Source organism: Rhinatrema bivittatum, chromosome 12 (genome assembly GCF_901001135.1).
Source record: "Rhinatrema bivittatum chromosome 12, aRhiBiv1.1, whole genome shotgun sequence".
Classification (NCBI taxonomy): domain Eukaryota; kingdom Metazoa; phylum Chordata; class Amphibia; order Gymnophiona; family Rhinatrematidae; genus Rhinatrema; species Rhinatrema bivittatum.
The window spans coordinates 3,330,231-3,357,438 of NC_042626.1; positions in this window are offsets into that span (position 1 = coordinate 3,330,231).

The window sequence follows — 27,208 nt, forward strand, 5'->3', positions numbered from 1 at the left end:
TTTCAGCAGAAGAGTTCAAAGTGTTTTCTCATTTTCATTTTATGTTTCATTTTATGCTGTTCTCAATTTCATTTTATGTTTCATTTTATGCTGTTCTCAATTTTATGTAAGGGCCCTGCCCAAAAGTTAACCTGTTTGCAATGTTATATGTAAGGGTTCTGCCCAATGGTTCCTGTTTAACTGTAAACCGATACGATGTGTGAACGGTTATCGGTATAAAAAAGACATTAAATAAATAAAAAAAATAAAAAAAAGGGATCAATATTCAGAACCAGCCGCATAGACATATCAGCACCACAGCTATGCTGCTAGAAATCTCTACTTATCTGTCTAAGTTTAGACCTGCTATTGAGCAGGTTTGATTGAGCTGGATCAGTTATCCATCTAAGGCTGAATATTGTTACTTAGCCAGATAACTTTTCTGGCTAAGTAGTGTTGCCCTGAGCTGCCTGTTGCTCACCCATGTCCTATCTGTCTAACCAGATGGCCGGATAAGTGACTTATCTGGCTATCTAGTGGCCACCGAATATCTGACTAAGTAGTGATAGTCAGCCTTAGAAGTACATTTGAGGGAATGCTGTGATTTGCGGCTTGGAAGTGGGAAATAATTGGTGAGCATATTTTAATGTGGCTCATCCAGAGGATCCATCTGTGAGGTAAAGGAGCTCAGGATTCAAGGTTCAAGTTTGTGCCACAGGCTGCTACAAATAAGCAGCTTTTCTGACGTTTAGTAGCAGGAAGTTCCAGAGGATGGGATCTCATCCTGAGAAGGTTTTCTTCCTCAAGTTCATGTGTTGCATTTCCTTGGGGGCAGGAACTACTCAGCAAACTTGGGGTAATGAGCGCAGCAGTTGGTTGCTGAGGTAGGCCCCGAGGGCCTTGGAAGCTAGAACCAGAATTGTGAAAGTGATAATTCAGCGTTCTCACCGAGCTCAGCAAGGGGGTGAGAGACTTGGCATCCTTAATGGATCTTTTCAGCAGTTTCGGGAGGAATGGGAGCTAACGCACAGTTATTTTGTAGCATGTTTGCAGGCTCCTTATTATGACACCAGTGTTTGTGCTGCAGTGTTGACTAAGCTCATATATATGGATGAAGAGGATAGCTTTTTTGATGTGGGACCTAAATTTAACAAGATTTCAATCTGGGTTTCTCACTTAAAAGAACTTTTGCCTGCTTGTCACATGAAACACCTAGTGGTTAAGTGCACTGACAATCTGGGGGAACCTATTGATCTGAGCGTTTTGAGCTCGGCCTTTACATTAGCTCATATGTTTCTCCTGGCTGCGGATATGCGAGTGATCCAATTCAAACTGCTCCAATCCAATATGTGTCTCAAATGTAAGACGTCCCCTGGGACTCCGTGTCACATGGTCGCTGGGTGCGTAAGACGCCCTCTGGGACTCCGTGCCACATGGTCGCTGGGTGTGTAAGACTCACTCTGGGACTCCGTGCCACATGGTCGCTGGGTGCGTAAGACGCCCTCTGGGACTCCGTGCCACATGGTCGCTGGGTGTGTAAGACGCCCTCTGGGACTCCGTGCCACATGGTCGCTGGGTGTGTAAGACGCCCTCTGGGACTCCGTGTCACATGGTCGCTGGGTGTGTAAGACTCACTCTGGGACTCCGTGCCACATGGTCGCTGGGTGCGTAAGACTCACTCTGGGACTCTGTGCCACATGGTCGCTGGGTGCGTAAGACGCCCTCTGGACTCCGTGCCACATGGTCGCTGGGTGTGTAAGACGCCCTCTGGACTCCGTGCCACATGGTCGCTGGGTGTGTAAGACGCCTTCTGGACTCCGTGCCACATGGTCGCCGGGTGTGTAAGACTCACTCTGGGACTCCGTGTCACATGGTCGCTGGGTGTGTAAGACTCACTCTGGGACTCTGTCACATGATCGCTGGGTGTGTAAGACGCCCTCTGGACTCCGTGCCACATGGTCGCCGGGTGTGTAAGACTCACTCTGGGACTCCGTGCCACATGATCGCCGGGTGTGTAAGACTCACTCTGGACTCCGTGTCACATGTTTGCTGGGTGCGTAAGACTCACTCTGGGACTCCGTGTCACATGGTCGCTGGGTGTGTAAGACTCACTCTGGACTCCGTGTCACATGGTCGCTGGGTGTGTAAGACTCACTCTGGACTCCGTGTCACATGTTTGCTGGGTGCGTAAGACTCACTCTGGGACTCCGTGCCACATGGTCGCTGGGTGCGTAAGACTCACTCTGGGACTCTGTGTCACATGGTCGCTGGGTGCGTAAGACGCCCTCTGGGACTCTGTGTCACATGGTCGCTGGGTGCGTAAGACGCCCTCTGGGACTCCGTGTCACATGGTCGCTGGGTGCGTAAGACGCCCTCTGGTACTCCGTGTCACATGGTCGCTGGGTGCGTAAGACGCCCTCTGGTACTCCGTGTCACATGGTCGCTGGGTGTGTAAGACGCCCTCTGGACTCCGTGCCACATGGTCGCTGGGTGTGTAAGACTCACTCTGGGACTCTGTGCCACTTGGTCGCTGGGTGCGTAAGACTCACTCTGGGACTCTGTGCCACATGGTCGCTGGGTGCGTAAGACGCCCTCTGGACTCCGTGCCACATGGTCGCTGGGTGTGTAAGACGCCCTCTGGACTCCGTGCCACATGGTCGCTGGGTGTGTAAGACGCCTTCTGGACTCCGTGCCACATGGTCGCCGGGTGTGTAAGACTCACTCTGGGACTCCGTGTCACATGGTCGCTGGGTGTGTAAGACTCACTCTGGGACTCTGTCACATGATCGCTGGGTGTGTAAGACGCCCTCTGGACTCCGTGCCACATGGTCGCCGGGTGTGTAAGACTCACTCTGGGACTCCGTGCCACATGATCGCCGGGTGTGTAAGACTCACTCTGGACTCCGTGTCACATGTTTGCTGGGTGCGTAAGACTCACTCTGGGACTCCGTGTCACATGGTCGCTGGGTGTGTAAGACTCACTCTGGGACTCTGTCACATGATCGCTGGGTGTGTAAGACGCCCTCTGGACTCCGTGCCACATGGTCGCGGGTGTGTAAGACTCACTCTGGGACTCCGTGCCACATGATCGCCGGGTGTGTAAGACTCACTCTGGACTCCGTGTCACATGTTTGCTGGGTGCGTAAGACTCACTCTGGGACTCCGTGTCACATGGTCGCTGGGTGTGTAAGACTCACTCTGGACTCCGTGTCACATGGTCGCTGGGTGTGTAAGACGCCCTCTGGACTCCGTGCCACATGGTCGCCGGGTGTGTAAGACTCACTCTGGGACTCTGTGCCACATGGTCGCTGGGTGCATAAGACTCACTCTGGACTCCGTGTCACATGTTTGCTGGGTGCATAAGACTCACTCTGGGACTCCGTGTCACATGGTCGCCGGGTGTGTAAGACTCACTCTGGGACTCTGTGTCACATGGTCGCTGGGTGTGTAAGACTCACTCTGGGACTCCGTGCCACATGATCGCCGGGTGTGTAAGACTCACTCTGGACTCCGTGTCACATGTTTGCTGGGTGCGTAAGACTCACTCTGGGACTGCGTGTCACATGGTCGCTGGGTGTGTAAGACTCACTCTGGACTCCGTGTCACATGGTCGCTGGGTGTGTAAGACTCACTCTGGACTCCGTGTCACATGTTTGCTGGGTGTGTAAGACTCACTCTGGGACTCCGTGCCACATGGTCGCTGGGTGCATAAGACTCACTCTGGGACTCTGTGTCACATCGTCGCTGGGTGCGTAAGACGCCCTCTGGGACTCTGTGTCACATGGTCGCTGGGTGCGTAAGACGCCCTCTGGTACTCCGTGTCACATGGTCGCTGGGTGTGTAAGACGCCCTCTGGACTCCGTGCCACATGGTCGCCGGGTGTGTAAGACTCACTCTGGGACTCTGTGTCACATGGTCGCTGGGTGTGTAAGACTCACTCTGGACTCCGTGTCACATGTTTGCTGGGTGTGTAAGACTCACTCTGGGACTCCGTGCCACATGGTCGCTGGGTGCGTAAGACTCACTCTGGGACTCTGTGTCACATGGTCGCTGGGTGCGTAAGACGCCCTCTGGGACTCTGTGTCACATGTTTGCTGGGTGTGTAAGACCCACGCTGGACTCCGTGTCACATGTTCGCTGGGTGTGGAAAGCTCCATGGGTTCTGGGGTGAGGTATCTGATTTTCTGGATGAGATTATGGGAAATGGGGTCCCCTGGTCTGGGAAGTTAATTAATTGCATTTTATCAATAAGCACTCAAGGCTTCCACGGGGGAGGAAGCGGTTTTTGATGGTAGCTCTGTTGCTTGCCAAAAAATCTGTATTATTGTGTTGGAAAACCATTGACATCTCGAGCTTTGCTCAGTGGTTAGCGCTGATGCAATCCACCGTGCAGGTTGAGCAACTGTGGTTGAAAGACCTGCCCGCAGGTAGATCCTTCCTAGCTTACAAAGCTATTTTGAGCGATGGAGGGAAGTCTTACGGAAGTGTGATGTGAGCCATCTTCCTGTTTGGGTTCTCGGTGGACCTAGCGTCGCGTCCCACTTTCGGGTACTGAAGTGAGTGGATGAGTGGTGTGCGTGCAGTGTGCAGGTCAGGACTCAGTTTGAGCCTCAGGACTCTTCTATTCTGGGAAATAACATTTTTGCTCTCTCCACCTTTGTTATGTTTTATCTGGTTATGAATTGGATCGAGTTGTAGCCTATATTTTTTGGCTCAATAAACACATTTAAAAAAAAAAAAAAAAGAATTGTGGAAAGGGTGTGGTAGTGTTTTGGCAGCCCTTGGAGGGTAATGTAGACAAACTTGCCAGTGCCCTCCTGCTGTAGAGGGAGTTGCAATATTCTTAGGTCAGAGATTACACAGCTCAGAATCACGAGCCCCTACCTCAAAGAAGGGATGGAGGGGACATAGTTGGCACAATGGAAAGGCGGGGTTTTGTTGATATTTGGGCTAATGTAGTGGGTTGGGAAACTAGGATGAGCCTAGGCTATGGGTTTGGCAGCTGAAGGGTAGGGTTGACATCTGCATGGATGAGACTCTATTCCTTGTCGCCAATCCATGTCGTCTCTCTTTTGTTTACTTTTAATTTGTGGAAGTGAAGCTTGCGATCTTTTTCTCAGACAGATGTTTAGTTTTGGGAGTTTTTTGTTCAGGGTGTGGGCTAAAGGAAAGAGTATCTGGATGTCACCTGCACGGGCGCGACCTCACTCTCCAGTGCCTGAAGTACAAACTTATTGGGGACAGGGAAATCCCTCCAATACCTGAATGTGATCCGCTTTGAAGTGCCTGAAAGGAGGAATATAAATCAAATAAATAAGAACTTTACTGCACTGGGATTTCAAACAGAAATCCAGGACTGGGCTCACCATCCCATAAGACAGTTAAAATATGAAAGTGTTAATATAAAAGAAAGAACAGAAGTGGAAATAAAACGTACCTGCTGAGGAGGAGCCTTCTAGGGACCGGACAAGTCAGCAACTTCCGAGCTGTGGATCCATGCCGAACCTCGCTGCTTCCCTTCCAGCCTAGACTGAACCACAGCAGCTGTGATGCCAAAACACCTGTCTCACCCATCTCAGAAACCCTCCCACACCCAGGACTTCTGCCACATTCTCCACTAATTACAGGCAATTAGCTCTGGCAACCGTGCTATTCCTAACAGCTTTCTTTTCCTATATGTCAAGCAGAGAGACGGCACCGCATCCTAGCACAGTTCCAGGGAGAGCGTGAGGAAATGTTCAGTAATAATACAGTGAGATACATGTTAAAAATGACAAAGAGCTGACGAGCAATGCCAGGGACACTTCCCATGTTCTGGTGCCTTTGGCCAGATTATGGTTCTGACCTGGCTCTCATTTCAGGTTCTCCTCATTCCATCAGGATTATAGAGTTTCTCCTGCTCATGCTTTTGTGAGACGCCTGTAAGCTTTGGGAAATGTACATCTCTTCTACCTTTATATTTTGCACAGGACAGGAGAAAACTGATTTCTGGGTCTCTTTCTCCAGGGTTGCCCTGCATGCAGTCTCTGCCTTCTTGGGGGTTCCAGTTCAGCTTCAGTCTGCATATTTCTTTTTCTAATTTGTGGTCCCTTATCCGATATTTGGTGAGGATCCAGATGCGTTCTGTGTCTGTGACTGAGGCGAGGGATTCTGCTAGTGTGGAGGCTCTCTGTAGGGATCTGTCACAGTCCAGCTTGTTCTGTTAGCCCAGTAGGAGGTGTACTGGTATTCTAGGGCACATTGCAATATTTGATTTGCTACCTTTTTATAGGTAGGATTGTTGTTGTTTACATTCTGGGTATTAGTGTTGGTTTGGTACAGCAGGTTTGCTGTATATTTAATTTATTTATAGACCACTCATAGGGGCCGATGCAGGTGTTAATTGCTGAGCGCTACTAAAACTAGTACAGAATAGCAGAAATAACTGCTTTTCTGTACTGCCTCCTACTTAATATCGTTGGGATGTTAAGTAGGAGGACAGCCTTCTGAAAGGTGATTGGTCCTTTCACTGACGTGTGACAGTAAAGGGACCAATCGGCAATGAGTGAAGGAGTGAATAAATTAAAGTGCCCAACACTTTCATATTGATTTATTAACTCCTTCTGGTGCCCATAGTCAGGTTTGGAGAATGGACGCTGAATTTATCAGCATCCATTTCCTCATCCCTGCATGTGCGCTGGTTAGGAAAACAGGACGGTGATAAACTCAGCATCCGTTTCCTTAACTGGCAGCCAGCCCCCGACAGTGGACCTCTCTCTGACTCGTGCTGACAAGGAGGCACTAGGAGCACGCAATCGACAGCGCGAGCCCTAATTTAAATATTGCATCGCGCCCCCAGGAGAGATGCCTGGAGGCGCGTTATGAAAGTGGGTGCTAAACACACAGCGCCCGCTTCAGCCCAGCGTTTTTGCATCGGCCCCATAAAGAGAATCTCCTGCTAAGTGGGGAACAATATAACATAAAATGACAAGCAATAAAACATTTACTTAGATAATAAAACAAATTCTTAAGTCGCCACAACTAAACATAGGACTGGTCTCCTGTCCTCCAGAAGTACTACAAGAAGATTTCTCACCACTGATTGAATTATTCAACAAGGTGTTCCCATCACCAGAATGAACATTAATTGTAGGAGACTTTAACCGCCAAAAACCTTAGCTTGTGAAATGTTTTTAGAAGCAATGGAAGCCCTGGGATGCTCACAATTTGTCTCGAAAGCCACTCATAAAGCAGGCCACACTCTAGACCTAACATTTGCAAATACCAGTAATTGCCTAATCAACACTTCGCACACAATATTTCCCTGAACTGATCACCAATTAATAAAGGCGGAAATAGCCATCACCAACCAAAACCACAATAGTATAGACATTAAGCTTACTTTTACCTTCAGGAAAAAGACTGAGGTGGAAGTGCTTGCTGAAGCAAAAGAAAATAAGCTCCATGAACTAAATCTTTACCAATCACCTATACACTAGGCGATGTACAAGACCAAAACATTCATGTAATCTTGTGCATGTACAGAACATAGGCATAACAAACACCATCTTTATCAATCACCTATACACTAGGCGATGTACAAGAGAGACCAAAACATTCATGTAATCTTGTGCATGTACAGAACATAGGCATAACAAACACCAATTAAGGACAAAAGACCAAACCCACAATGGGGAGGATAGAGGCCTGAACTCCTGTACGGAAATCGGATCTATCAAGGAAATATTTAAGGCCACAAAGTACACGGAGTTAAAAAAAAAAACGACTTTACTCTGCTTTTAACAAGGGGTCGAAATGATAGGTATCTTAATTGACTCACTCTAAGTTATGGATGCAAGAATCAAGCACAAACGAGGTGTTCTCAATCAATATCAAGGTGTGAAGCATCTTGGAATGAGAGCGCTGGATTTGTAGATTCTGGGTTTTAGAGAGGTTAAGGGACAACTTATTGAAAAAGAATCACCTCTTAATGATCAACATCGGGATTTGATTATGGTTAAGTGCTCCATGTTCAACAGTTTATCGAGACTGGAAATTAGTCAAATCATTACTAACATTAACCCTGCCACTCATCCACGTGACCCAATTCCAGCCAGTTCCCTGAAACAGGATTCTCTCTCAGACAAATCACAACATTGGTTAATCTGTCTTCTCAGAAGGAACTGTTCCAAATGAGTTAAAACAAGCGGTGATAAAGCCGATCCTAAAAAAAAAAAGACTAGTAGAACTGACCATTGGGACAACTATCGTCCAATATCCAAGCTGTCTTTTCTAGCAAAAGTCCTTGAGAAAGCAGTGTTATCCCAGCTTGTAAATCACCTGGAAGATCAAATATTCTCTCCCCAAATCAATTTCAATTTAGAAAACACCACGCAACTGAGACTTTACTCCTCATTAATGGACCAGGTTTTATGAGGACTTGACGCAGATGAATCCTATTGTCTTGTACTAATTGACTTAACGGCCGCCTTCAACACTGTGGCCCATCAGATGAGAAACACTGGGATCGACAGCAGGGTCCTCAGATGGTTCTCCTCATTTCTATCTAACAGAACTTTCCAAGTCAAACTGGGCAACCACATGTCTGATCCTTTCCAGTGTGATACAGGGGTCCCTCTCAAGGCTCAGCCCTCTCAGCAGGGCTATTCAATGTTTTCCTGCTCCCACTGTGTAAATTACTGACCAATATAGGAATAACTTTATTCTTCTATGCTGATGACTTACAGTTTTACATCCCACGCTTCAGATCATTTGAAAGCCTACCTACATGAAAGCAATATAACAGGACCTTTCACAACTTAAACTAACACTAAACCCTGAAAAGACTGAAACCATTTGGCTGAGCAGAAAATCAGCGATAGTTAAACCACCTGCCCTAAAACTGGGTAATTTTCAAATGAATCCCTCAAATCAAGTATGGGATTTAGGTATAGAGCTAGATGAGAACCTCACAATGAAAATGCACATCAGAAAATGAATCAAAACAGGTTACACCAAGTTGTGTATACTTCATCGGTTGAAACCATTATTAACTTCTCAAACCTAGCCTACTGTAATTCCTTACTACTAGGTCTTCTAGCATGTCACTTAAAACCACTACAACTATTACAAAATGCCACAGCAAGAATTTTATTAGGATCCAGGAAATATGATCACATTACATCCTCAGTGTCGTCACTACATTGGTTACCAGTACAATCCAAAATCTACTATAAAATATTAATGCTAATATTCAACATCATTCATTGCAATACCACTGGCTTGTTAGGGGTTACAATACAAGCATATAATCCACAGCGAACACTAAGATCTCAGAATAAAGGACTGCTGACTATTCCTACAATACGGAGCACACAACTGACACAAGTAAGAGATCGAGGGTTTCCATAGTGGGTTCAAAGCTCTGGAATTCTCTGCCTGAGACCTTACATATTTTACCAGATAGGAAGAGATTTAAATGTGAGCTAAAAACATGGCTATTCAAAAAATGCGTATAAATTAACTTAAAAACATCACAACATACAGAACCACAAAGACAAAAAGGACAAAAGATAAAAAAATCAAATGAGAGAATGTAAGATTCTCAAAACAACCTGCTGAATAAGATGTGAAAACTATCATTTCATATTATTTTCAATACTCTTTGCCTTAAGTACTAGATCTATTCTTAATATATACTAGAACATTTCATTTGATAAATATTAGTGCTTGTCTATGAATACCACCTCTGTAACAAATCATTGTGAGTGGAGTTATAACTATGAATGTCACTTTGTAAACCATTGTGATCTATACATGGAACAACAGTATATAAAATGTCTAAATACATAAATGCACCTTCACCTGTATGGATGCTGAGTGTGTTTTCTGCAGGGTTTTATCTTATTTCACAGAGTGCCTGGTAATGGTGGGAGTTTCTGGAGTTGTTTCTGAGTGACATCAGAATTGTAATATTCTTTTTGCATGGTGAGCATTTACTATTTATTTTAAACAATTTATAACCTGTAATTATCCAAAGGTCTAGACAAGCTATAGCAGCACATTCAGGAGCCTTGCACTGAATGATTGAACACATTGAACTCTGATGATGGCATAACCCATGATACAAGGACACTGATGCATGGGGTTTGGGTTCTTGGAGAGGGGTTAGGGGGATAAGGTTCATAATCCTACTACAGTAGGTCTTGTCAAAGAAAATAATTTCTGTATTCAGGTGCCCCGTACTGGACTCAGGATCCAAGTCCATCGGGATGATGTTATTTTTGCCAATAAAAAATTGTTGAAACTAAACCCCCCCCCCCAAACAATCTAGAACTAACATATAAAGACTAATTTGTTTACTACTAAGCCTAATAACATGTCATGTTTTTACACCCCTTGTCAACCCCTTTATCCCTATAACCTTATTTTGTAAACTGTTATGATGGTGTTATTTTGACGTTTCCGAATGACACTATATAAAACTCGTTAAATAAATAAATAAAATAAATAATATTAATATTAACATGGGTGGTAGGTGGGAGGCTGATATTGTGGAAAGCATTTGAAGCAAAGAACCCTTCCAGCAGGCAGAGGATATCTATTTATCTATTTATTTTTCTGTACTGACATTCGATTTGACATATCACATCGGTTTACATATAACAGGATGGCTAAGGCTGGCCTTATGATGACATGGTACAATATAACGGCTTAAACTGTTTTATAAGATATTATTACACTATAACATGCTTATTAGCATAACCTCTTACAGAATATATCAAGAGTTAAATAAATTAAATGTACTATGCATAGTGGCAGGATTGGAGCTGTGGTGGGATAGGGAAAGAAGAAGCGCCACTAATCCTGCTCTGCATTCCTTATTAGGGGACATTTTGTACCTTTCTCTCTAGTTGGAGGTAAATAATGAATTTGAGATTTCAGTCCGAGGCTATCGGATCATTTTAATAATAATTGTACTGGCCAGGTGTTTCTTTATTGCCAGAGGACTTAGAGTAAACTTGTCAGGCCAAAGATGTCCTTAGGAAGTGAAGGGCTTCAGTTTTCAGAGCTGGGAGAAACGACTCATTCATGCCTGCCCTTTGTAAGTGAGATGTGTCACGGACTGGATTTGATATTTACTTCTATCTTTTATATGAGCCACTTTAAGATCCTTTTTGCAGAAGAATGGATGTTCATTTATTCATGACAACCTGACTGCATGCAAACATTAAAGCTCGGCACAGGAGTTGAAGAACGCAATGCTGGTGGGTGCTCAGCCTCTTGGCTATTCAGGTAAAATGTGAATCTGGGTCAGATGTTTTAGGTTCGTTTCCTTTCTCCAGATTCACCTGTAGGGCCTGAGTTATGCAGCAGGTTTAGATTCTCTGGGATAAAAGGAGCAGGTCCTCTGCAAACAGCTTGCACTTGCTTGCTTAGATTCAGTCCTGGGGCTGGGGCTGGCTCCAGCGGGGCGGCGAGATCATTGGTACAGATGTTAAGAAGAGGGGGGAGCACGTGACCAAGATGTCTGCTGCCTGCACGAATTGCCCGTTTGAATTCTTGGTCTCAGATTTGTTCCTCCTTTCCTTTCGGCCTGACCCTGCAGAGCCTCCAGTGCCAATCTGCAGCTTTTGCTAATGGAGGCAGATCTAGTCCATCACGGGCCTCTTTCTTGTGACCGAAACAAGTGCCAGGTGAGTAACAGGAGCACCCAGGCCCTCTTTATTTTGGTGGTTTCTTTCCTTGTGTGCTTCAAGGAGTTCTCTGTTGGTGGTGAAGAAGCAAAAAGATAATAACAGCATAATAAGAAAGAACTGATCAGATCTGTGGAAATAGCCAAGGCTGCTGGAATTCTAAAGCTTGCCAAAAGTTAGCATTAAGTTTCGTTTCTGCCTTCTGTGCTCAACTTACTACAAGAATTCAGTATTCTTAGCATAACTGAGATAAGAGCATTAAGCACTTAGATGATGCTATGCAAATAAAGGAAGTAACCCATTGGTTTGGAAGAGGTGACGTATAAAATCTGCTCACAGCATCTGAGCTTTGAGCTCCGCTGTGGTATTCCGCATTGCTCTGTAAGATATCTTACTAATAAAAATACTTTTTTCCCCAACTATTGGTGTTCAGTATTTATTCCAGCAGTGGAGCACGATTCACAACTCTTGTCTGACACTTACCATTTATTTGGACCTGCTTGTTTGAACAGCCTATGGATTAATATAGTTGCTGGCATGTTCCAGTTCTTTCTTCTTTTTCATAAAACATTGAAGCAGTAGGCCTTAAGCACTATTATAGAGTGCAAATTGTCTGAGCATGTGGTCTTATATGTTTATGTTATATGATTAATATCATGGGATGTAATATGTTCATTTTATTTTTTAATTTTATTTTATTACTCTGTATGTTTTTTGTACTCGCCCAGACCATTAGATCTGAGTGGGCTATACACTTTAAATAAAGATAAAGATTTAGTTACTCTTTTCAAATGTGTATGTTGATAAGAAAGCTGGTTTCATGAGCAACTGTCCACAATCTTTTTTTTTCTTTGTTAATCTGTCTATGCAAATTTGTGAAGCTCTGCGGGTCCTTTTTGATTTCAGCTGCATGTCCTGAAATTCTGTTAATGAAATGCTAATAATACTCAATACAAACCTCCACCCATCAGAGGTGTGTCTCTGCTCATACAAAATAGATGAGAAGGAAGTGAAGCACATCATACAATTATTTAAAAATAGAATTTAATTGAAGCTCTTCTCAGGGAGGAATTTGCAGACTGGGTGTGTGCCCACAAAAGAATGCACTGGATGTGTGAAGCTTGTAGTAATAGCAAGGCACCTCAGGCTGAGCTGGGCATCCTGGGAATACCAGCGGGAATGGCTGCTTTGTGCTGTCTGTAAGCCTAACGGTGGGTGACGGTCAGGCAGGCCAGGCTGCATTCAGGACAGAGCAGGACCAGGGCTTCTGCCTGAACAGCCCCCTCCCTCTTGGGTTGAGCCCACAGGTTCTGGAGGTTGGCAAGATTTTCCTGGCACAGTACTTGATAATAGTCAGGCAGGACAGGACCTGGAGAAAGGCAGGAGCTGGAGACACAGCTGGAACAGGAGACAAGGACTGGACCTGAAGGCAAGGCAGCAGTGGGAGACAAAGGCTATGCCAGAAGGCCCACAGAGAGCAGGGACCCCAGGGAGAACTAGCCAGGTCAAGACAAGGACTGGACAGGACACAGGAACAGGGCAAGGCACATACAAACACAATCAGGAACTAAAACACAGCAAGGAATATATAAGAACAGACAAGGAAGCAAGGACTAGGGGGTCTAGATAGGCTGCAAAGCAGGGCCAAGAGGTACCAGAAGGCGCAAAGGCCACAAGGCAAGACAAGATGGCCAAGGAGGCTGCAGGACAACGGAAAAAGGCTGAAGAGGCCAGAGGACAGGACTAGAAGGTTAAGGAACCCCCAAGGCAAGGAGTAGTGTAACCCCCACTGCACTCAGGTCACGTTCCCAGCCTTGGTGAGCATTGGGGTCACTCTCAAGTCTCTGAGCTGGGTGCAGGATAACCGACTGGGCCAAGGACATTCCACACAAAAAATATCAATGTTGAGCCTAAATTTGTGCTCCAAAATAACAATAGTTTACTGAGGATTCTTCAGAATAAAATCTGTGGACAACAGCAAATGGTAAAGGTAATCAGCCAAAAATGTCAGTTCCTATTCCGCTCTTCACTCCCGAATCAGCCAGAAACTACCAGTAAGTGACTTCTTCTGTGGCTACAATAAATGCTCTCAGTGTAGCCTCTTCCAGTTACCCCCTCTCCATCCTGGCCCTCCTTTCCTTCCTATTATTACAGAAACCCCTCTGGTGCAGCAGCCGATCCTCCGAGCCTCAGGGAAAGGTCCCTCGGGCACAGTTTCTCTTCCTGGTTCTTTCCTTCTTCGGATTTCCTTCAGGCTTCCTGAGATTTCGGGAGAAAGTCTCTGCCCCGCTCCTGGGAGGGGATCACAGCTCCAACCTGTCTCTGGCCTCAGTAGCGTCAGGGCTTTTATCCGTTTGCTTCTTGACCCCGCCCTTAGGGGTCAAGAAGGCAGATTACGCCCTCTGACCTTAGAGACTTCCCCTAAGGGGAGAATCTCCACTTTACCATAAACCTGTTAGAAACATCAACTCCCATACACTCTGTGGCATGGGGCTGCCACGGCAGCGAGAAGGCCACAGGGGTCACGCGGAAGCAAGGAACCAAGGGACGCGATGAAGCGGCACCAAGCGGCAGGAGAGGCTAAATAGGGCTGGACTTGCTGAGTCAGGGGAGCATGAAGGATGTGGCTAGCAGAAGACTGAGGGTGGCTCCATGAGGCCCCCTGCTGGTGGGGAAGCTGCCTAGCAGTAAGATTCTCCTACAAGAGTGCAAAAATACAGTGCTGGACAGTGGTTTTCAGGGGTCAATGGCAGCCCTTTCTATAACCCCCATTAACCGGACCTCTTAACTTCCCTAAATGACTCCTGTTACATTTAGGACTCTTTTTGTCTAAGGTTTACAAACCTGCTGAAACACATGAAAATGAACTGTGAGAGGGTCTGCTGACCCCTTTAGTATTTGGACTCAGTTTTACCCTACTGCATGCTGGGATTTGTTTCAATTTCCCTAACTGAAGCAGGACTACGACTCCCTGCATACAATGGGGAGCAATCAGGACTGGACCACCTGTCTGGGAAAATTGACCGTGGAGAGGCTCCCCGTGCCGATTCTCTCTCCCTCCTCTCGCAGGCCCCGTGGAGAGGATACCTGTGCCGACTCTCTCTCCCTCCTCTCAGGCCCCGTGGAGAGGCTCCCCGTGCCGACTCTCTCTCCCTCCTCTCTCAGGCCCCGTGGAGAGGCTCCCCGTGCCAACTCTCTCTCCCTCCTCTCTCAGGACCCATGGAGAGGATCCCTGTACTCTTCATATCACTTATGCTCTCTTCTTGAGGACTGGAAAAAAGATTTTCCACCCTGTGCTGACTCTCTCTCTATCTCCTTCCACGGTCTAGGCGGTGAATCCTGGTCAATGCTGACTGAGGGATCGCCTTTGAGAGTGAATATTCCCTGCCTACATTGCCCATTTGACACAGGAGCCTAAATTCACTCTTTATACAGACTTTTATTATTACTATTATTAATATTTTTTGAACGGTCATGTTTACTTTAAAGACTGGTGAGATGGACAGAAAGCCCCTAACGAAAGATCCCTCACCTTCCATTTAGATTCCAACATTTAGTCCTGGGGGAATTCTGTGCAGAATTTGGCAGGCTCCGGCCTGCTGCAAGTGGGGGCCATCCCATGTGCGGTGAAGATGGAGCAGGCCTCGGTGAGAGTGTGTGTAAGACTGTGAGCCTGGGGGGTGAGAGAGAGAGTGTGTGTGAGGGTGCGTGGGTGAGGGTGCCAGAGGTAGTGAGCCTATGTGAGGAGATTGTGAAGGAGTGTGTATATGTGTGGGAGAGATTGCAAGGTGGTCTGACCCAGCATAGAAATTTCTTATGTTCTTATGTAGCTGGTGTGTGTGAAAAAGGGATTGTGTGTATGTGAGGGTGCTTGTTTGTGAGAGAGAGAGCCTGTGTGAAGGGATCTGTGTGTGTGTGTGTGTGCACAAGAGAGGGAGTCTGTATGAGAGTGTATACATGAGAAAGAGAGAGAGGGAGCCTGTGTGGGAAAGAGAGAGAGAGGGACAGAGGGAGCCTGTGTGAGGGGCATTACTGAGAAAGGGCTCAAACTCTGGGAGTGGAGAGATCTTGGCAGGTGGAGGAATTGGGGCCTGAGAGGGCAAAGTGAGAGGAGACTGGGCAGGAGAGTAGGGACACTCTTACAGTGAACTTCTAGGGAAATTCTGCTCAAAATATTTTAAACTCTGCATCTTTAAGCAATAACTTTTTTCTGTATTACACTTTAAATGAATTAAACACTGTCATGTAAATTGTGTTATAAAGTATGCAGAGTTTAGCAGAATTCCCCCAGGAGTTGTTTGCACCAAGAAAATCTGTTTTCTTCCCTTTAAAAGGGTCAGAACCAAAACTATCAAGGCTGGCTATTAAGCAAACTAGGTGATCACCTAGAACACCAACATTTTGGGGCAGCAAAATCCCGGCAGCGTGAGGTTCAGGGGGTAGAGAGCGCTGTGCCAACAGGAGGGAGAGTCATGCTGGAGCTTCCGCCAATAAGTTGGGGGAGGAAGGTCCATGACCAAAGGTTCACCTAGGGTGCCAAATATTCTTGCACCGGACCCGAAAATGATCAGAATTACATACAATGTCCAATAGGAATGGGCCCAATGGCAGCTCTGTGCAATTCATGCAGAAGAATCTGGATACAATTCCTGGGTCTGCTGGACAGGGGACTCTGTAGAGGCAGCACTCACAGCCACTGGGAATCACACTCACTGGTGACACCAAGTGGCTGGATTTAGGACCCGTGCTTTCAGATATCCCGAAGGAGTCCTGGTGAATGGCCCCCTAACCAAGGCCTGTTGCTGCAGAAACTGAACTAAATAAGTTGGTGGGGGGGAGGGAAGACTATAAAGCTCTGGAATTTGTTACCAGAGGATGTGGTTAGTGCAGTTAGTGTAGCTGGGTTTAAAAAAGGATTGGATAAGTTCTTGGAAGAGAAGTCCATTAACTGCTATTAATCAAGTTTACTTAGGGAATAGCCACTGCTATTAATTGCATCAGTAGCATGGGATCTTCTTAGGGTTTGGGTAATTGCCAGGTTCTTATGGCCTGGATTGGCCACTGTTGGGAACAGGATGCTGGGCTTGATGGACCCTTGGTCTGACCCAGCATGGCAATTTCTTATGTTCTTAGAAATCAAGAAGTAGCAAAGAGGTCTTTAAGATCATGAGAGGTCTTGAATGAGTAGATGTGACTCGATTATTTACACTTTCGAATATTGCTCCATGGTGAGACCACACCTTGATTACTGTGTACAATTCTGGTCACTGCATCTTAAAAAAGATATAGTTGCGATGGATAAGGTACAGAGAAGGTCAACCAAAATGATAAAGGGGATGGAACAGCTCCCCTATGAGGAAAGGCTGAAGAGGTTAGGGCTGTTCAGCTTGGAGAAGAGACAGCTGAGGGGGGATATGATAGAGGTCTTTAAGATCATGAGAGGTCTTGAACGAGTAGATGTGAATCGGTTATTTAAACTTTCGAATAATAGAAGGACTAGGAGGCATTCCATGAAGTTAGCAAGTAGCACATTTAAGACTAATCGGAGAAAATTATTTTTCACTCAACGCACAATAAAGCTCTGGAATTTGTTGCCAGAGGAAGTGGTTAGTGCAGTTAGTGTAGCTGGGTTCAAAAAAGGTTTTGATAAGTTCTTGGAGGTGAAGTCCATTAATGGCTATTAATCAAGTTGACTTAGGGAATAGCCACTGCTATTAATTGCATCAGTAGCATGGGATCTTCTTAGTGTTTGGGTAATTGCCAGGTTCTTGTGGCCTGGTTTGGCCTCTGTTGGAAACAGGATGCTGGGCTTGATGGACCCTTGGTCTGACCCAGCATGGCAATTTCTTATGTTCTTATGTAAAGTCAGACTGCATGGGTTAACTGGGTCTTTTCCTGCTATCATTAACTTTCTTGCTATGTTCTTGAATTCTGTGCTTTCCCACCATGAAGAATCATCTGGGCCTTTTCTATGCATTTTTTAATTCCAATAGTTTTTATTATGCACGATCAAAAAAATACCTGGGACAGAAGCAGAGCATGGTGGTAAAGAGCTTCTTATCTTGCTATCACTAGGTGGCAGCAACATGACCATAAATAACAGGGGGCAGAATGGGTAGAATAAATTAGAGAAGGAAATACTTGGGACCATTGTGGAGAGCACTGCAGTGCAGTTGAATAGTCAAGTGGGAGAAGATATGGGGGAGGGGGAGCTAGTGTTGGTTTAGATCATGAAAATGTATATGCAGTCTACCGCAAATGGTAGAAAGCCAGAGAGAGACTCACATTTTAGGAAGATGAACAGGTCAACTTGTCTTCTTCTGTCCTCATTTACTGTTATGTTCCCATGGAGCCAGAAGCCCAAAGGAGCATGATACTGCTGGGCCCAATAAAAGGCCAATAAAACTAACTCTTTGACTTAGCTTTATGATGACTCTACATCAGGGATCTTGACCAGGGTTCGGGCCTAGAGCCCACTGTGTAATCAATTAATCTGGATTCTTGTGGCCTATGTGTCTCTGAGATGGATTGATCAGACTGCTCATTGTGGCTTATCAGTTTCTGAGGTGGATTGATCAGGGCTGCCTGTTGTGACCTATGAGTCTCTGAGGTGGATTGATCAGGCTGCTTGTTGTGGCCTATGAGTCTCTGAGGTGGATTGATCAGACTGCTCGTTGTAGCTTATCACTTTCTGAGGTGGATTGATCAGGCTGCTCGTTGTAGCTTATCACTTTCTGAGGTGGATTGATCAGGCTGCTTGTTGTAGCTTATGAGTCTCTGAGGTGGATTGATCAGGCTGCTCGTTGTAGCTTATGAGTCTCTGAGGTGGATTGATCAGGCTGCTTGTTGTAGCTTATGAGTCTCTGAGGTGGATTGATCAGGCTGCTCGTTGTAGCTTATGAGTCTCTGAGGTGGATTGATCAGGCTGCTCGTTGTAGCTTATGAGTCTCTGAGGTGGATTGATCAGGCTGCTCGTTGTAGCTTATGAGTCTCTGAGGTGGATTGATCAGGCTGCTCGTTGTAGCTTATGAGTCTCTGAGGTGGATTGATCAGGCTGCTCGTTGTAGCTTATCAGTTTCTGAGGTGGATTGATCAGGCTGCTTGTTGTAGCTTATCAGTTTCTGAGGTGGATTGATCAGGCTGCTCGTTGTAGCTTATGAGTCTCTGAGGTGGATTGATCAGGCTGCTCGTTGTAGCTTATGAGTCTCTGAGGTGGATTGATCAGGCTGCTCGTTGTAGCTTATGAGTCTCTGAGGTGGATTGATCAGGCTGCTTGTTGTAGCTTATGAGTCTCTGAGGTGGATTGATCAGGCTGCTCGTTGTAGCTTATGAGTCTCTGAGGTGGATTGATCAGGGCTGTCATGCCTAATGCAATGCTTTGAAATCTGCCTCTCTCTGGTGTGTGGACACTCCTTTGTTTTCCCTGCTGGAGCTCACGTTCCCCTGAGTTTCTGTCACCTAGTTAAGGCTGTTTTCCTTTCTGTCCTTGTTGTGGAATAATGCACAGGAAATTAATACCATGATGTAACCCACCTCCAGCAGCTGTAATAGCTGCGCGTTGCCAGCATGCACACATTCTTGCCTGTCACCTGGGTGATCTCTAAGGTAGCACATAGTCACATCTCTGCTGGAGGCCATCAGGTGTCAAACATGCTGCAAAACACAGGATCTCAAAGATTTTAGCAAAGTGCAGAAAAGAGGGACTGGAACTGTCCAAGAGGTATCCGGTCAGGCTTTACAATGATCACTCTCTTTCTAAGAAGTTCTTTCCTTATTCCCTTCTGAAAAACAGATAAAGAAACAGAGAAGCACAGAAAATATATATTCTAGGGGGGGCGGTCATGTGATGCAGCGAGACAGGGAAGATGTGTCTCCTAAAGCTCCGGGTGCCTTCCCTTGGGATCCATTAACATCTGGATCCAAACCTCTCCTTCCAACTGAACTAACTTTGTGGTGGTGATTACACTTCGTTTTTGGAGCAGTGAGAGGCACGCTAAGGAGTTTATGACCACCAGTTTGACAAAAAAAAGAGGAGAGGCTGAGTGCGCTGAAGGGGAAAATGTCTGCCGCATCGTCAGACCCTGTTTTAACAGGAGGGCTTACTGCAGCGGATCTTATCTCTGCCGTAACTGCCTTAGCATCACGATTCAATGACCTCACCGATCGTGAACCTTAAAACTCTTTGGCGGAGTCCCACATGTGCTTGGACACCATAGAAGGCAGGGTTGGCAAATGATGGCTGAAGCAGTTGAAATTTATGTGATATAAATCTTGGATGACGGCTAGATATTTTTGTTAATGAATATCTGACTGGCTACGTAGGGTAAATAATGAATGTGATGAACATTTATAATAAACCTTACAGGATTCTAGTATTGTTTCCTCTTCATTTTGTATCCAATAGAGTGGGTCCTAGGGGCCTCATTCACTAATAGATACAGAACGAGAGAAAAACCTTAGTAAATCAGGATCTTCAAGAGAAGCGGGAGATTCGATATAGGTCTAAAATGCCTACCTTACAGTGGGATTGAAGAAGTTCCTTTTCAAATGTGGATGGACCCTAGCTTGTTTTAATTATCTTGCAACATGAGCCTTAGAAAAACTGGAGCTCACCACAGAGGAGAGACACACAAAGATCCAGTTCTGATCTTTTAAGGAACCGGGAGGGCATTAGTCCCTTGGCCAGAAGGTTCCTTAGAGATACAGGCCTCACACCCAGCCTTCCTTTCCTCTTCCAGACCATAGTTGCTGTCAAATTTTAAGGAAAGGTTAATGGACTCAAGAGCTTCATCAAGAGATGCCATCTTGGACCCGGAAGCCAAATCTATATCTCTCAAATCCTAAATGTCATAACCAGTTCAGCATTAACTGAGATTGAAGCTTAGAGGCAGAGCAAAAAAGAAATAATGATCAATTTATGGCAAAGCAATAGCATGAACTGAATCATGATTGTTTAGGATTAGGAGCTCTCAACCTAATGCTTGGGGCCACAGTTAATATACATAGATAGATTTACAAACAATGAAAGCAGTACATGCATATCTATCTCATGCATATTAATGGTGGATGATCATCATGTATCTCTAACCACACAATCTCAGTTTTTTGGGGGTTTAGAGTTAGTTTCAGTTGAGATAGTTTTTGTTGTATTTCCTTCATGTATATTGACAGACGATGCAGTTTTTCCAAATGTTTTTTTGAAAGATATGTAGAATTGTATGACATCTGCATATAGGAAGAAGTTGATTCCTAGATTTGCTAGTAATGCACATATAGGCGCAAATAGATGTTGAATAGAGTAGCCAAGGGTCCATCAAGCCCAGCATCCTGTTTCCAACAGAGGCCAAACCAGGCCACAAAAACCTGGCAATTACCCAAACACTAAGAAGATCCCATGCTACTGATGCAATTAATAGCAATGGCTATTCCCTAAGTAAACTTGATTAATAGCGGTTAATGGACTTCTCCTTCAAGAACGTATCCAAACTTTTTTTGAACCCAGCTACACTAACTGCACTAGCCACATCCTCTGGCAACAAATTCCAGAGCTTTATTATGCGTTGAGTGAAAAAATAATTTTCTCCAATTAGTCTTAAATGTGCTACTTGCTAACTTTATGGAGTGCCCCCTAGTCCTATTATTCGAAAATGTAAATAACCGATTCACATCTACTCGTTCTAGACCTCTCATGATCTTAAAGACCTCTATCATATCCCCCCTCAGCCTCTCTTCTCCAAGCTGAACAGCCCTAACCTCTTCAGCCTTTCCTCATAGGGGAGCTGTTCCATCCCCTTTATCATTTTGGTTGCCCTTCTCTGTACCTTCTCCATCGCAACTATATCTTTTTTTGAGATGCAGCGACCAGAATTGTACACAGTATTCAAGGTGCGGTCTCACCATGGAGCGATATAGAGGCATTATGACATTTTCCGTTTTATTATGCAGACGATATTCAACTAATCTTACCAATCGAGGACACACTAGAGAAAACGTTAAACCTAGCTAACATGTACCTAGACATTATAAAACAACCGCTAAACCGAATGGAAGTTGTGATTAATATTGAAAAAACAGAATTTTTACACTTAGAACGGAAAAATATTGAAATTATCCAAACTCCAATAATCCTCAAAGACAACCAGAAAATTGAACTAGCAGAAAAAGTACGAAACCTTGGAATAATAACGGACCCAGAAATCAATCTAAAACAGCACATATCGCTAAAAGTAAAAGAAGGCTATGCAAAACTCATGGTACTCAGAAAACTAAAACCAATACTAACACTAACTGATTTCAGAACAGTACTTCAAGCACTAGTGTTCTCCAGCACAGATTACTGTAATGCCCTTTTACTAGGACTCCCGAATTCAACATTAAGGCCACTTCAAATACTTCAAAACACAGCAGTTGGAATACTAACCGGAAAAAGGAGGAGGGACCATATAACTGAAACCCTGGCAGAATTACATTGGCTACCTATTGAATACAGAATTAAATACAAAGCCCTATGTACCATACATAACCTAATACATGATGAGAAATCGGACTGGCTAAACACAGCATTGCGAGTGCACGTCCCACACAGAAACCTTTGATCAGCAAATAAAGCTCTCTTAACCATTCCCTCAGTAAAAACAGCGAGACTAACCCAAGTGAGAGAAAGGGCCTTATCTTTAGCAGGCCCCACACTTTGGAACACAATGCCTCTAGAGATCAGATTGCAAAGAGATCTCAAAACCTTTAAGAAAAGTTTAAAAACATGGCTCCTTAAACAAGCATTTTCTAAAGAGACTGGAGAATGAAAATATACAGGAATAGGCAGAAGAACACCAGCACACAGCACTATTCTAAGAATATGCATTTTAATAATCTATGACACAATAAACGTAATTGTAAACATTATAAATATGATTTTTACCCATGAACCGTACCTTGCAGGTACACTTGGTCATGACCTACTTCACTAAACAATTGATTGTCTAACAATTTATTGTAACTGAACCTTTTGTGGCACCTGTTAGAATGGACTATAGTACACATCCACCTACATTCATTTATGTGCCTACATGTAAACTGTTGCGATGGTATATAACAATTTAAATAAATAAATATTATCCATTTCCTTCCTAATAATTCTTAACATTCTGTTTGCTTTTTTGACTGCTGCAGCTCACTGAGCCGACAATTTTAAAGTATTATCCACTATGATGCCTAGATCTCTTTCCTGGGTGGTAGCTCCTAATATGGAACCCAACATCGTGTAATTATAGCATGGGTTATTTTTCCCTATATGCAACACCTTGCACTTGTCCACATTAAATTTCATCTGCTGTTTTGATGCCCAGTTTTCCAGTCTCACAAGGTCTTCCTGCAATTTATCACAATCTGCTTGTGATTTAACTACTCTGAATAATTTTGTATCATCCGCAAATTTGATAGGCTCACTCCTCGCATTCCTTTCCAGATCATTTATATGTATATTGAAAAGCACCGATCCAAGTACAGATCCCTGAGGCACTCCACTGTTAACCCTTTTCCACTGAGAAAATTGACCATTTAATCCTACTCTCTGTTTCCTGTCTTTTAACCAGTTTGTAATCCACAAAAGTACATCGCCTCCTATCCCATGACTTTTTAGTTTTCGTAGAAGCCTCTCATGAGGGACTTTGTCAAATGCCTTCTGAAAATACAAATATACTACATCTACCGGTTCACCTTTTGTAAGCTCTCCTCCTCCCTTTGCATTTAAAATTCAATAACTGAAAAAGAAACCGTGTTTACTATCATTTATTTTTAATTTTTATATACCGACATTCTTGTATAATATACAAATCATACCGGTTTACATTAAAACAGGAGATGCAGGAAAAAAGTTACCTTTGTCAAATACATTTAAAATTAATAACAATGAAAATTGTTAACAAGGGATAACAACTATGAAAAAAGAGAAAGGTAAACAAAAGTGGAAGAAACATAGAAGTTAAAAAGAAAAAAACAAAAAAAACAAAAAAAAAGTTAGCACCAAGGGTTGCACGAAGGGGTGCACAAAGGGAAGTGCCCCTTTGTCACGCCCCTTCAGCGCGCAATGCCCAGCGCACGACGCCAGATGGAATGGCGCCGTTTACCGGCTCGACGCTGGGCTGGATGACATCACAAGGGGGCGGGTCTCATGCTCACTGTTTTTTTTCATAGCGATCTCCATCTCATGTCTCATATGGTGTAACCAAAAAGACGCACTAATGCACATAACCCCGACATCAGCTGATGTTTCGGTCTACCCTGCATCATGCGGTAAGGGACTTGTCTTGAATATAAAGTCTTCCAGATGTGGAGACGCGCACTTCAAGAGGATCCTCTGATCTTCTTCATCTGAAAACAGCCTGAACCCGATTGCATCTCAAGCAACAATTTAAAGATGGCACTGTTAGAATAGACGTGCTGTCCTATCTGCGACGTCAAGACCTGCAATAAAATGAACTTCATCAACATTGACAATGGTGTAGAACAGTCACAAGAATTTAAAGGACCAGAAAAATGTCAGAGAAAAACTGTGAAATCCAATTCAGAATGGTGTTCTACACCAATGTTACTATTGAGAAAGGTCATTGTAGTGCAGGTCTCAAGATCTGATGATCCACAGAAACTCCTTTTACTTCCTCCACCCTCTGAATCTCATTTGACCAAAACTAGAGAAAAAGCTTATTCCATAGAAGCTCCAGCTCTATGAAACTCTCTAGCATTTGAGTTATGAAAGCGGATCTCATGAAATCCAGGAAGAAAGTTAAGACTCTTTCAGCAGGAATTTTCTTAGTAAAGTATAATAGAAGTAATTTAGGAACAACCTTTTACTGTCTAGCATGGTGTATGCTGGATTTCGTTTTATTGCATTTAATTGTATTCATTATGAATGTAAGTATTGTACTCCATGTTGAACAATGTGGAAATAAATAAAAATAGTGAACTCCAGACCTTCCTGGCCCCAAAACAAGAGCCTAGTGGAAGTCTTAACATGCACAGTGAAGGACAGGGCTGACTCCAGCATATCATGTCCTGGCAAAGATGCAGGCTGTAGAGCCAAACCATGCTAACAGAACAGCAACAAGAAGCCTGAAAAAATTACAACAGGAAAAACTGAGAAACTGCAAAGACTCATGAAGGTACATGCCCAGGAGTGATTAAAAATACTAAAATATTTGAAGTTTCAATAAAGTATAGGTGGCTAAAAGCTTTCATAGAAAAGATGATTCAGAGACAAAGGAAAATTGGTTCTTACCTGCTCATTTTTTTCCCTGTGGTACCACAGATCAGTCCAGACTCCTGGGTTTTACCTCCTCTCCAGCAGATGGAGACATAAGTTTTTGACTGACATTGCCCTATACGCCGCGGTGTCACCTACAGTCTGTCAGTATTACATTGAATCCAAGCATAAAGAATAAACCTTAATAAAAACTATTAAGAATTTCACCCCTTAATGAGCAGAGGGAAGAGAAAAGCTGTAATGCATACAAAAAATCCTGCTCATACTCTCCTAATGGGGAGCAGAAACCTGTGTGAACTTTTCAAACAAATCTGCAGAGTAATCAATAATCACTGACCAAGCGGACTCTCTGTTTCCCTAACTCTGAAATGGGCGGGACTATGGACTGTTCCATGGTACTACCAGAACAAAAATTAGCAGGTAAGAACCAATTTTCCTTTCCCTGAAGGCACCTGGATCAGTCCAGACTCCTGGGATGTACCAGAGCTTCCCTAAGTGGGGTGGGAACTTGAGAGTCCCGCTCGGAGGACACCTTCTCCAAAACCCTCAGAATCTGGGGCCTGAACATCCAACCGATAATGCCTGGCAAAGGTGTGCAAAGACTTTCAAGTAGCCACTCTACAAATCTCCTGTGGTAAAACTTGCTGACACTCTGCCCATGAAGCCGCTTGTGACCGGGTAGAATGAACTTGAAGACCAACTAGAACTGGACAACCATGAACAATATATGCAGAGGCAATAGCCTCCTTCAACCAGCGTGCGATAGTGGCCCTAGAGGCCTTGTGTCCCCTCCTGGGGCTACTCCACAGGACAAAAAGATGGTTCGACAAGCAGAAGCTGTTCGTAACTTCCAAGTAAAGCAACAGAACTCGCCTCGTGTTCAATCTTCGCAAATCTTTAGACCGAGGATTAGACGGGTCCAAGTCTGGAAAGGAAGGGAGTTCCACTGACTGATTCAAATGAAAGTAGGATACCATCTTTGGAAGAAAGGCGGGAACTGTCCTTAAAGAGACTCCCTTATCCGTAATCCTTAAGAAGGGCTCTCTACAAGACAGGGCCTGAAGTTCCGACGAGCTGAAGAAATAGCCACGAGGAAAACAACCTTCAAGGAAAGATAAATTTAATGTCGCCCGCTTTAAAGGCTCAAATGGAGATGTACACAGGGCCCTGAGTGCAAAATTCAAGCTCCACGAAGGACAAAGACTTCAGACCGGAGGACACAAATGTTTTCCCCCTGTAGAAAATGCACCACGTCTGGATGCGATGCTAAGGCAATTCCCCGTACTTTACCACGGAAACAACCTAGAGCTGCTACCTGGACCCTCAGGGAACTAAAGGACAAACACTTAGCCAGGCCTGCTTGTAAGAAGGCCAAAACATCCCCAACCGAGGCCAGAGTAGGCTCTACCTTGTGGTCCACGCACCAGGACTCAAACCCACACCCTGACGTAAGCCAAGGAGGTGAAGTTTTTTCGAGACTGTAAAAGAGTAGCAATCACTGAATCCGAATAACCCTTATTCTTCAACCGCCACCTCTGAAAAACCATGCCGCTAGGCAAAAACGATCTGCCCCTTCCAAACAAACAGACCCCTGACTCAGGAGATTCAGCAACAGTCAAAACCTCAGAGGGCCATCCACCGTTAGGTTGACCAGATCTGCAAACCATGGATGCCGCAGCCATTCCGGTGCTACCAGAACCACTTTGCCCGGATGAGCTTCTACACGACGCAACACCTTGCTGAACAGCCAAGGCAGAAACCCGTACAACAGGATGCCGATCGGCCAGGGGAGGACTAGAGCATCTACACTTCTGGTTCCTGGCGTCGACTGAAGAACCATGGGGCTTTGGCATTGCGGAACGAAGCCATCAAGTCCATGCTCAGCCTGCCCCACCTGTCAACTATGAGGCGAAAAGCACCAACTAGATCCCACTCTCTGGGATCCAATTGGTGGCGGCTGAGGAAAATCGGCTTGAATGTTGTCTACGCCGGCAATATATGAGAGGCTACTACCCTGTCCAGGTGCCGCTCCGCCCAACTGATCAACTCCCGGGCTTCCATTGCTACCGGTCAACTCTTGGCTCCCCCCTAGCGATTTATGTAGGCCACTGCTGTAGCATTGTCCGACAGAATTCTGACCGATCTCCCCTGCACCAAAGGAAGTAGGGCCTGCAGAGCCAATCGAACAGCTCTGGCTTCCAATTGGTTGATAGATCACAAGGACTCCCTCACTGACCACTGGCCCTGCACTGCTCTCCCCTGACAAACCACTCCCCAACCAGAGAGGCTGGCATCG